We start from the raw sequence: 13,360 nt of genomic DNA, 5'->3' as shown, positions 1-13,360 counted from the left end.
GAGTTTTGAGCGGGGTCGTTTTATTATTGGAGACTGCACTAAAGAATACGACAATAACACCGCTTTCTTAGAGACTGTAGTAAAACATAGGGAACTAGCATCGGTACTTCTGGAGACTGCAAAAACAAACAGGCCGCTAGCACCGAGTGCTACGCGTGGGAGACTGCTAGAGCCAAAAGGAGCGTTACACTTGATGCAACGTGGGTGTTTTGCGATGGTTGTGCCCAACCATTTGACCTCATTTTAGTAAAGGAAACACATACTTATGACTCATGAGATCATTATTTTATGGTGCTATAGTTTATTTTGATGCTCTCGTATGACTTTTTGACAACTTTGCCTTTAGTTCAATACGGACCGCATGGACCCATAGCTGTGCTATACCAGTTAACCCGCGCCCTGCTGGGGGGGGGTGTTTGAACACCCCCCCCTTGTGGTTTTTCGCGAATATCTCAAAAACGGCGGCGCGGAGCGCCGCCGTTTTTGGTACACCTTATCATACATCAATTCTACACATGTGAAAATTTCAGACCAAGGTCATTCAAGGTCAGGTCACCAGGTCACTTGAAGTGACCTCACCTCATAAAAAGTTTCAATGTCTGTCATATTTACACCGAGTGACCGATCGCTTTGAAACTTTCAGCGATTGCTAAGAGCAATAGCATGTACAAAATGTATATCTCAGAATTTTGATATTGATGACCTAAGGTCAGGTCAATTTTGCGACCTCCCCATTATAAGTCAATGGGAGAAAAATGAAATGCGTCTCTTTTGGACGAACGACATTATAAACACTCCCAAACACCGAATAACAAGTGGTTTAGACACACTGAACATGAAAATGGTGTCCGTGACCCTTGTTTATGCCCTGAGGTCATCTTAGGTCACAAATGGTATCTAACAGTTTTTCGCAAATAACTTTTGATAGAGGCATGCTAGAGCGATGAAAATGCCTTATATGTGTTCAGCTCGACGATACGGATCGACTGATATGCAACATGACCCTTTCCGGTCAGGTCATGACCTTGACCTGAGGTCAAATTTTCAAGTTGACCTTTCCAGGTCAAGTTATAGTTCATTCGATGCGTCTTGACGAGAGGAACACGATGCCGGTGAAAGTAATCTCGTACAAGGCTTGGGTCAAAAGTTATTGCAAAAAAACTGTTTCCGAAAAAATCGGCTATTTTTGCAGTTTTTGCCCCCTGCAGGCAAAACCGTTGACGTTAGGCCAAATCTGAGAGAATTAGTCAGAAAGGGCGTTAATAGGGCTATCGAGTGCACTTTTCCGCGGCGCTGTAGCTCTATTGGTTCCCGAGTTACGCGTTGGCTTCTTGAAATTTTCGACATTCAACCTGGAAATCGGCGAAATTTTGCCTTCAATGACCTCTGGTGACCTGACCTTTGACCTGACCAAAAAATTGACCGAAGTGATTTCGTCATTATTTTTTACGCTCTTTCGAACGCCGCCTTCCGCGTATCGCTACGTGGCCCAGGAGCCGAGTTAGAAGGGGGGGTGTGTTCAAACACCCCCCCCCCCAGCAGGGCGTGGAAATCCAGGACCCCCAGCAGGGCGCGGGTTAAGCTCGTACGTTTGTGATATCTTCCTCCCTTTTTACCAATCAATTCGAAACGACATGCATAATGTGCCATAAAGTTTTGGACTGGGATGTAGGCTAAAACAAAGCTGTTTCAATTCTTAGCTTTAATCGCTAAGACCCGAGCGACCTGTCGTATCATCAGTGGTAGCTGAATGGTGATCTCTATCTTTCAAACACTTCCTATCGCCCATAGTATCTTCACACACGAATGTCAATATTTATCGCTCTATTGCCGCGACCATACCACAAATACAGCGATAACTAATCAGCACTTGCGGCCATGATCGCTCCAAAACAGAGCCGTTCCACCTGAGTGCTTGTTCCGCCCAAACGATGATGGCTTGCTTACCGAAGTTACCAAACTACGTACAGAGATCATCCGGGCTACGCTGATGGCGATACGGAGACAAAGACGGCGCTGACAGCTCCGCGATTGCCTCCCGGTGATAAATGCGCCGTGATTGGGCCGGTACTGATGGCCGGACGTCGGTCGGAATCAGACCGTGGCTCTAGTCGTGTACGAGCTTCAGATGAGCTGGCATTGACAACTAAACGATTTGAAAACGACTGGCCTGGTTTAGAAGCCAACACTTCGTTCGTTTTCTCCAGCTCCCAGTTCCCAGCTGCTCCACGATCCTCGTCGTGTCAGAGGCAGTTATTTCATCCCATGATTCAAATCGTTCGGAATGAATAAGCCGTAACATGCAAACTGTAGACTTCTGTAGTCTGTAATCTGTATGCTTCGGTATACAGACCATGGTATGCACTGTGCATGGGCCACGGATAGACGTCAGTGATGTACTGAAGTTGAAGTCAGTGTCACGTTCTTAGATGCTGTCATTTCTCAGCTACAACTGAACGAATTCACTGAGCTATTTGAATCTTTAACCCGCGCCCTGCTGGGGGGGGTGTTTGAACACCCCCCCTTGTGGTTTTTCGCGAATATCTCAAAAACGGCGGCGCGGAGCGCCGCCGTTTTTGGTACACCTTATCATACATCAATTCTACACATGTTGTGAAAATTTCAGACCAAGGTCATTCAAGGTCAGGTCACCAGGTCACTTGAAGTGACCTCACCTCATAAAAAGTTTCAATGTCTGTCATAGCTACACCGAGTGACCGATCGCTTTGAAACTTTCAGCGATTGCTAAGAGCAATAGCACGTACAAAATGTATATCTCAGAATTTTGATATCGATGACCTAAGGTCAGGTCAGTTTTGCGACCTCCCCATTATAAGTCAATGGGAGAAAATTAAAATGCGCCTCTTTTGGACGAAAGACATTATAAACACTCCCAAACACTGAATTACAAGTGGTTTAGACACACTGAACATGAAAATGGTGTCCGTGACCCCTGTTTATGCCCTGAGGTCATCTTAGGTCACGAATGGTATCTAATAGTTTTTCGCAAATAGCTTTTGATAGAGGCATGCTAGAGCGATGAAAACGCCTTATATGTGTTCAGCTCGACGATACGGATCGACTGATATGCAACATGACCCTTTCCGGTCAGGTCATGACCTTGACCTGAGGTCAAATTTTCAAGTTGACCTTTCAAGGTCAATTTATAGTTCATTCGATGCGTCTTGACGAGAGGAACACGATGCCGGTAAAAGTAAGCTCGTACAAGGCTTGGGTCAAAAGTTATTGCAGAAAAACTGTTTCCGAAAAAATCGGCTATTTTTGCAGTTTTTGCCCCCTGCAGGCAAAACCGTTGACGTTAGGTCAAATCTGAGAGAATTACACAGAAAGGGCGTTAATAGGGCTATCGAATGCGCTTTTCCGCGGCGCTGTAGCTCTATTGGTTCCCGAGTTATGCGTTAGCTTCTTGGAAATTGTCGACATTCGACCTGGAAATCGGCGAAATTTCGCCTTCAATGACCTCTGGTGACCTGACCTTTGACCTGACCAAAAAATTGACCGAAGTGACTTCCTCATTATTTTTTACGCTCTTTCGAACGCCGCCTTCCGCGTATCGCTACGTGGCCCAGGAGCCGAGTTAGAAGGGGGGGGGTGTTCAAACACCCCCCCCCCCAGCAGGGCGTGGAAATCCAGGACCCCCAGCCGGGCGCGGGTTAACCATCGGATAGTCGGCTGTTTTCATCCTGTCACATCCGTTCACAGCATCCCGGATCCTTCGTCTCACATCAATAGCCATCTGGCAGGAATGGGGCCAGAGTCCTAAACGAGTCCTGGCGCCTTCTCAGTCGGTTCCCACGGCGTGACGCCGCTCGTGACGCCGGCCGTGACGCGTCACACGTGGGGGAGAGCTGGTCGAGTGTCCACCACAGGCACGGTCAGTGGAGCAGCGTGTCGAGTGTCCATATGTAATTCAGGACTGTCACATGGATGGTAGCACTCACGCAGTTACCTTGTTTTGTTATTAAACAAAGCTAGCGTCTAATCAAAATAGAAAGTGCGGCTGCAAAGTTAACAACTCCACAGAAATCTCCTAATTGCGACCTAAGGGCTTCTGATTCTGATGAAACGACTACTGTGTAGCTGCTTTTACATGAATGACTTCTCTCGCAAAATTTTGAATGGATACCAATTTTCAGACCACCCTACAGCGTCTGCTAATTACATAATTGTAATTGTAAGTCGGCCACCCGTTGGAATCGACAAGCCGTTTCTATCGCTACATTCATTTGCATTTCGGTGCACAGTTTTGATTGTTCTTGATACCACTAGCCCTCTGCAAGCGTGTGATAGGGTTGTTGATGAGTCCAGCAGCTGTCGAGCCAGTGAGTCGTGCTGCGATGACAAGGATGACGGTCGGAGCTCGGTTAATGACATTGCCAGCAGCAGTGGCCAGCGTCATTTGTTTTCTGACGGTGCACGCTAGCTTCAACAATGCAACAGTCGGACCAGTTCCTTGGTGCCGTGTGACGCAACGCGGTTTTTCATAACGGGCCTCGTATTTGCATGGATTGGTCAACGAATCAGGAAAAGAATCGTAGTGAATATGTCGTAAGTGACGTTCTTTCCGACATGTTTGCTCTTCAGTTTTTACGCACGTAAGACGCAGCTCATTGCTTGAGAACCATCTCTGCGGCAGGGATGACTTTAGCTGATGTCCCCCCACCAACTGACATCTCTCCTGCATTCTATTTTCCCTACACTCTATCTCCCACTCACTGGCCCTCTCGGTCACCTCCATCAGTCTGGTATCTCCCCACGCCAGTCCCGTCTCCGCTCCCCGTCCCGATCCCATCATCCCGGCCCACTGACCACTATAGTCAGTCGGTCAGTCAGTGGCCGATCAGTCAGTCGGTCGGAGCCCGGTCCGGTCTCTCGAGTTAAGTCCAGCGTGACCCCGCCGCGCTCCGGTGCGCCCCTGGGAAGTAGTTCACACCACCACGCTGCGTCCCCGACCGACGAGATTATTCACAGCGTGGTAATAAGGCCGCCCACGAGCTGCAATGTTACACGTGACCGTCACTGACCGTCAAGGTACCGAGCGGGTAGTGCGAAAATGGGCCAGGAGTGCTGCCGAAATGGCTGTTTCCGGTAGACGAGAGCTCCGTGACGGCATTGCAGATTCCCAGCGTAATTTGAAGCCGGTGAGGAAAAGAAACCGTCATCGGTGTTTTGTAATTTGCATGGTGCAAGTGGAACATCCGTGATCATTTTTCATGTGATGTGAACGTGCGTGGCGATTACGAGGCGAATTATGTCATGTGAATAGATTAATTCATCATGGAAGGAGTTCTTCAAACGGGAATATAACGCAGGGAATGGGGTCGTTTTCGTAAATTGAGGCATGATAAGGTGCTTAACAGCGAATACTGTGTCCTAGCGTATCTGTCAACTGCGATCGTATTACAGCAAGGAGACAGTTTTACCACTCATCTATCTGCATTGGTTTTAGTTCATTTCCTGGTTGTTGTTTCACATTTAATCATCCTCCTTCAGTTGAATCCAGTGGATATCTAGTGCCTATGCCACGACGATTAACTATTTTGCAGTTATTTTCTCACACTCCTTTACATGGATCGCTGCTCACTCCGGTGTTTAACTAAGTGGCATGGTTTGATTAGATACGGATAATTACGTCAATTTTGTGCTTAGCGTCAGTTCGCTGGCTAGTGTCCATCCCAGTAAATATTCGATTGTCACATAGCCATACCAGTGTAAAAGGGAGCGGAGACAAGCGTAAGCGACCGTTAGAGAATAAAGTGATTGATCCAATCTCTTGAATCCCCTAAACAAGCATAATTGCACTTTACATAGAGGTGATATTGCAGTCCTCAAAGGTTCAGAGTGGTTTCGTCTGTGAATGAAAACTCATTTAGCTCCGCCGCGGCCGCGGAGTCTGTAACGCAATCCGTGCCACAAACTCTGGGAGCTGCATCCTGTGACACGGTATGAACACCACCGCAGTCACACCGCAAACAATGGCGACTTATCAGCACGGAACTGGCGCCCTGACGCTGCGGAATCCCGAGCCACAGGACACCGACAGGTGCCGTCTGACCCACAGAGCCGCCGCGCAGTGAACAGAGCTTTAATCACCCGCCAAAGAGCCGACCAGGGACCGACAAACGGTGGCTGACAGTGACAAACGCGGCGCGTCTCGCGTCTCTCGAGATGTGGTCGCCAGTCATTGGGGTATCTGCGGTACTCCCTGACCTGACCTGGCGCCAGCTGACGGGCTACGGCTCGTCGGGGTACGGTGCTGCGTTTTAGCGAAGGACGGACACCGCTGTATCGACGACAGATGGTGGCTGACCCGCTGACGATGGCCCGCTCCCAGGAGGGGGTGGGTTGTAGCGGCAGACGGTGCCGAGTACGGCTGCTGCGGGCCATAGACGGACAGACGGACACGCATAGCATCATCAGCCGTATGGCACACTAACGGTTACGTCATTTAGCGGTACAAACCATTGATGATTGATTTACGATAGCCTCTTCTGTCTATTATTTTGTCACTTTTTTACGTTGTTCTTTCTAATTTCATTTGCTCTATTCATAGTTATTTCCTGCCTGATTATCTCCTCCCTTTCCGTACGTTTTATCTCTCTTTTCCCTCCCCTCTCCTCTCTCTCCCTCTCTCCTACTCTTTCCATCTTTTCTTCTGTTCCTAATAAACAGACAACAGTGACTTACATTTATCTTGTGGCTGAAGATTCTATCAAATTTTAGTCATGCTCATACATCGCAGTCAACATCGCTGGCACTGAAATTTGCGTCACATATGTCTCGCTCTAGCTATAATGTTTCACGCATGTATGTATTTGTAACATGGTGTAACCAATAAACAAGTCGGTCAACTCGGACCCGACCCACTGAACCCACATTCTCCATTCACAATCCCCACCACTATTCGTCAAAACCCGTGTCAGAAGCTATGAATTCCACATTGCCACCCAATTCAGCCTTGGCCGACACCACCACCCTGAAATCACGGTTTACATCGTCGCTATCACGCACCAGTGGAGACACATTCACCAAGACGTGAACACCTCGACGATGTGACCCCGTTTCTCCAATCGATATTCGATCCTCCTCAGTCGAAGCCGTCATCGCTCACCCCCAGTCGGCCGCGCCGGCCGGGCCCGTCGCGGGGCGGTTTTTCATGCCATTCGTTCGGTCACGGTCCAATGCGTTCGTGCTCTGCAGAGCACGCTCCGGCCCGGCCCGCCGCGGCGCAGCACCCTCAGTGACCTGACCCCGCGCCCGGCTTGTCGGAGCAGAGGCTGCAGCGCCGCTCATAACAGCGAGCACAAGGCTGAAGAGGCCGCCCCTCGAGCAGATGGGTGATGTGACTAACGGGCCGGCGTTGGGATTGTACGAGGTCGACTGGGATAAGGGATCGGTAGGGTCGCGTCTGTAGTCAACAGATGGGGAAGTGGGACAACGTTGATTTAACGAATGTACTTGCGGTCATAAGGTTGTAAGGTGATGCTTCTTTTTTTACGTGAGATATTTGCTATGAGCCCATTTTTTTCGTCTATTCGCAGTGGTCGCTGCTCAGCCATGTCAAATATTTGACATTCATGTAAACGGGGTCTTTCGTCCCTGCCTCGCGCTGCATCATGCAGACATACTGTAGAGATAGATAAGATTAAAAGATTTACATACACGAATCGGTTTGGGCACAATGCACACACTATCTCCTTCACATGTTTATCTGTTTGTAACCTTTCCTTGTATGTTTAATATTATTTGTTGATTCACCGCTGATGCGTCGAGTTTCTGACGTTATAAGTCACAAACCGTTGGTTTTCGCCGGCACTCTGACAGGGCTTTAGAACGTCCCATGTGGCGAGCCTCCCTCGCCTCCCGCCGGACCACGCCAGACCACGCTGGACCGGACCGGACCACGCTGAACCGAGCTGGACCGCTGGGTGGCCACGCTGGCCCGCTGGATGACCATATGTTGCGGCTCCACAGCAGCACCGTTGTAGCTGTCACTCACTAATGTCCTTCACGGACACACCGTTGGGTCGAACAACGGAGCTGGGACAGTGTTCTGCACGTGCTTGTTCACGCTTACGATGCCATATAATCGCCCATTAGCCATTATGTTAGGGATCCCTCTGCAACGTTGTGATTTTAGTCCGAAACAAGATGAAAACAAGAGGAATATGCAACAAATGTAGCTCAACACGCTTACAAATCAAGCATTCTACCGCTGTTTCTGCTATTTGCGTTATGTGATCTGTGCGACATTCCCATTTGTTACGAAGGAAACATGGATTGACAACTGACATTGGCAACTGGTAATTGGTATCGAAAACGGCATTGACAACTTGAAGTCGTCAGTGACGTCAATGGACTTTCGCAATCCGCATTCCTTACAAAGCTAGCCTTGCGAGACTTGCATAATGACGTTACATCTCAGCTTTGCCTGCTTTTCTTATTTACATACATTGGTTCGTTGCAGAAAGCCTTTATTCTCGCTTGCATTCTTCAATCCATGCTTCTCACTTCTTCCCACCACCCCACCTTTTTCTGTTTCCATCCCTTGTCACCCATCCCTCTTCATTACAACACATCATTTTGCACTCTTCATCATCTCAACCTAATCCCTCAAATCCGATTGCATTTCACCACATCCCACTGAATACCTCCACATGCCATCTCTATCCATCCCTATCCCAACACGCCCGATCTCGCGTGCGGGTCACCCTGTGCTCAGTATACCGTTGTCGGCACCGTCAGCCCGCGGCCAGCACCTCACAGACGGGCACCAGATGCTGCAGTCCGGAGGCGAGTCCGTTGGTCGGGCCGTGCCGCCGGGTCCGAGCTGAGCACCAGGCGCCGGGTGGCTGACTGGCTACCGAGCCGTGCCGGGTGACTGAGCCTACCCTCGTGACCCAGTGCGGGCGCGATGCTGAGCGGGGAGGCGGCGTCGGGCTGGGTGGGCCTGATGGTAGGGTTAGAGGCTGATGAGGGTTTTGTGGTGTCTGGTGAGTGGGAGGTCTATGGCCGCATGCACTGGGTCACAGTGAGTCGTGGCAGGGGCGTGTTTGGATGGAAGGGCTGCATGACCATGGGTGTAGGAGCGCCAAAAATATTGGTGAAGGATGTCACCTGAACCCTCGGAGAAGTCATCTGAACCTTCGGAGAAGGTGCAGGACCTTACCGCAGTGGAGGGGGGGGGGGGGGAATTTCGTCAACTCCTCCTGTTTTTTTTTTTCTCGCTTTGGATACCTACCAAAGGTATCCACTATCCAAGCATACCTTTGGAACCTAAAGGTATGCTCCACTGCTCTTTTTTCGTGACCAAAGTCTTACAACTTTCCCACGAGTAAAAACAAGCCAATATATTTTGATATTCACGGCATTTACTGAGATTAACGGAAATTTCTGAGTATGAGCGGCCGGCCGACCGGCCGCGGTCACGGTTCTGCGACGCTTATATCTCAGCAACCACTTGACCGATTTACACGCGGTAATTTTTGTACGGTAGCTTCATTCCTTCTACCAAGTATTGGACTATTCCCGATGCATGTGGGTGACCCCTTATGCACGTGCCACGTGCAAAACGAAGAGGTGTCACTTTTGTAATTGTTGCAATATCTCGGTAACTAGGTACTTGGCCGATTGCGCTGAAAGTTGGCATGTAGGTAGGCACCCACTAGGCAATGCATATCCATGTGCCAGAGGTGGGGTGCTGCTGCACGTGCGCACGTGCAGGGGTCGATTCTAGATCTCGACAATGGCTGGACCGATGGCGCTCAAATTTGGCAAACAGTTAGGGACCGGTTAGTAGGGTGCCGTGCACAAGTCAGCTGGAGGTACCCCGTCGAAATTTCGCACGTGCAAAGCTCACCCTCTCGCTCGCTCCGTTAGTCGCCCCAAAAGGCGTTATACTGGTTTATTAACCCGGCGGTTGCTGGGGTATTTCGCCACCCACCGTTTGCTGGGGGGGGGGGGCGTTAAACGCCCCCAGCCGATAACTCGAGAACCAATAGGCGCAGCGAAACGCACGAGGCGGCAAACGAAAGAACGCGACGAGACGCTTCAGATGAGTACTTTTAAGTTGAATTTTGAGGTCACAGGTCGGGTCAAGGTCAGGTCAAACACCTGAAATCGGACTTTCAGTAGCATGGACTTCAGGACTTCGCAATGGGCGCCTCTCGTCATAAACTCTGTCAAAACGGTGCACAATCCATCATATAAGGCCTACAAGAGTGTCAGCTCCATGTAGGGGTCAGCCAAGCATAGGTCAGGGTCAAGGTCAGGTCAACCGGCCAGGCACGTATCCCCGAAAATCAAAACTGATATTCGCAGCCTGTGACACATGTTTTATGGGTACTTTGGGGCGTAGAACACGATGGTGACATTCATTTTATCATATGTGTACGTGTTTGGCTAAAAAAGTTCAATTTAAGAAATGCATGTATCATGGTCGTGAAGTAGTAGAGATTGCAATCCCGGATCGTTTTGCCAATCCCGGGATCCCGAAATTTTTTATTTCGGGATCCCGGGATCCCGGTCTAGTCACTAAAGGTCGCAAGAATAATTTCCTACTGACATATTTTGCGTCTTTTAGCTTACCACAAGCAAAGAGGCAACCAAAAGCCATCCTTAGACCATGTCATTTGCATTAAAAACGATTGAATTTGCGAAGGAAACGTTTCGATTTGATTATTATTCCCAATTGGTCTTTATAAAACTGTGCGTCGACCAGTGCGTTTACTTCCTCATCTCGTCATTAAGACGGCCGTTCCAGCACATCTACGCCTCATTCACTCTTCGTCTACGCTACTCGTATTTAGCGCGACAGTTTTAAGCCGTTGCTGGTAGGTCTGTCTATTTTAAAACTCGCGACCAGTGTACGCCAAAGTTGGCAGCTCCCTATTTCACAATATTTTCAAGACGTCGCTTGGTCACTTCACCTCCTTCCGGTTCTACTTTCATCACTAATGTCTCTCAGACTTTGCTCCAAAGTCGCTTTGGGCAGAGTCACTGACTGGGAGAGCTCCACTCTACCGTCTTCAACGTTTAAATCAGTGAGCTCTGCCGTCACTTGCGTGACATCTGTGACATTTTTCTGCGACACGAGCTCAAAGACTGTCTTGATGACCTCTTTTGTTCCGGCCACGCGCGGACAAGTCAGAATCGCTGAACGATCCGTGATCCTGACAAAGATGTTGCAGCACTGATGCTGCAATTTTTTTTTTTTTTTTTTGCTGGCGTTCGGGACCCTTTTTCGTACACATTTGAGCGGCTTAACCGCTGTGGGACGTGGGTGATACCCGGGAGCTACCAACACTGTCAATTGTGGACTGCCGATACGGGGTGCCAGCTAAATTGTTTCTCTGCTTTATGTCACGCAGCACCATGAACAGTGTAAACAAGGCTCGTGCAGCGGCTACATTCTTTTTATGGTGAAAAACTGATCTTTTTCGGGATCCCGGGATTGGCGGAATTTCGGGATCAGGATCGGGATTAAAATCCCGCCGGGATCCCGGGTTCCCGATCCCGGGATTGCAATCTCTATGAAGTAGTCGCGAGAAATTGCAAAGATTTAGTTCAAGATTTTGGAAAATGCGGAACGATAATCAATAATCGAAGATAGCCATTTGATTGGTCATGGTATTGGCAGTTCAATGGCGTTTACGGCATGTCTGTATGTCTATTCTGTGATTTTATATGATTTTTTGAACATATGCCGTTTTTGGTCGAAAACTCAGAAATCATGACGTCACTAAAACCTCGATATCTCAAAAATGTTCTGAACGATTTTTTGAAACTTTGTCACAATAAACTTCAATTAAATCCCTACAGGTACCCAAAATTTGGCGCGCCTGCGGCGCGCCGTTTTTATGCTATGGCCCGGCGAAAAAAGGGGGCGTTTAACGCCCCCCCCCAGCAACTCGCGGGTTAAATGGCGTGAATTGTGAAGAAGGTGGGCATAACACTTCATAACTGAAAGGATGGGGTAATTGGGTACCTGTTGCCGTTTTAGCAATAGCCTTTTTGTTCATCCCATTCGGCATTGCTTTTCTTTTTTTAACATTAGATCGACCGTCGAACCCAGTCGTTCTAGCATTGGTGAAGACCCTCACCTGCATTGCTCAAGATTGGTGAAGGATCCTTCACCAATCTAAAACTTTGGTGAAAGGTATCCTTCACCAAAGAGATACGTTGCTACACCTATGTGCATGACACATGGAAATGCCGCTTGGAATTGATGTTCAGTATGCTCACGTAATAAATTTAACAGATGTTCACAACGAATTCGATTTAATTTGTATTACAGATACATGTGTGTGATCGAATAAATCTATTTAAAGGAAGGGTGCTACCTTTTGGACACAACGCAGTTTTTACAAGATTAGCCTCACATGAACCTAAAAACCGGCTTCACTTACCTATGCTCGAGACGGTCAGCATTGAATCCGCACGTGAAGTTATCATTTGCGAGTTTTGCTGCCAGCATTCGGGCAGGCAAAAATCTTCAGCACTATTTCCTCGTCGTGTTAAGGGTATTTTATAAAACATGAAATCAGCAAAGGTATGTATAAAAGTTATACTTTTGAAGTATGTTTATCATTTTGAAAGGGTATATTTTTTCTTTATGGTATACACTTAAGTTTTAAAATTTTAATTGGGAAGTTTTTCTAGTAAGTTGCATGAAGGGTGAAGGGTTCCATAGATCTCTTAAGCATTGTAAAGGAAAAACCTTTACTCGACTTATTTGATGTTCTTTAACTGTTGGCAAATATGGCCAACAGTTACCTACTTGGTTACCTACAACTTAGTTCAAATCATGTTATCTTCTTCCTTTTTATTTGTTCATCTTTTTGTCTCAGTTGCGCCATCAATGCAAATGGCAGAATGATATGTTGCCATGACAACAAGATATGCCAGCCGTCCTAGCTGCCACATCAAACGACCTTGAGTTGTAGTGGTGATATAAACAACGATCTTTTTTTTTGGCCAATGTATTAAATGCAATGTTTCGGTTTTTTGTATATTGTGGACGCGCTAACCACGTCTAAAAATTCAAATAAGTAAAATAGATTCATAGAACAAAAATTTCGGAAGGTGGCACCCTTCCTTTAAGACTTTAATACAACAAGAAGCTAAGAACACTCAGTAGTCGAGTACAACTTCTTAAAGAGCGAAACAAAGCTGATTTACATTTGCTATGCTTATGAAGTTTATATAGATGGCATTGCTTTAAGTAAAACCATGATACCCAGGATTTGAGCCATTGATTTCTTCGCCTTATGAAGCAGCATGGGAGTCGCGAAAGCCCAGATCTTTGGCCTTTTACTCAAAGCAACAGCGTGTCAAAACG

Source organism: Amphibalanus amphitrite, unplaced genomic scaffold, assembly GCF_019059575.1.
Source record: "Amphibalanus amphitrite isolate SeventyFive unplaced genomic scaffold, NRLGWU_Aamphi_draft 000220F_arrow, whole genome shotgun sequence".
Lineage (NCBI taxonomy): Eukaryota > Metazoa > Arthropoda > Thecostraca > Balanomorpha > Balanidae > Amphibalanus > Amphibalanus amphitrite.
The sequence above is the reverse complement of the archived record's forward strand: the minus strand, read 5'-3'. Positions refer to the sequence as shown.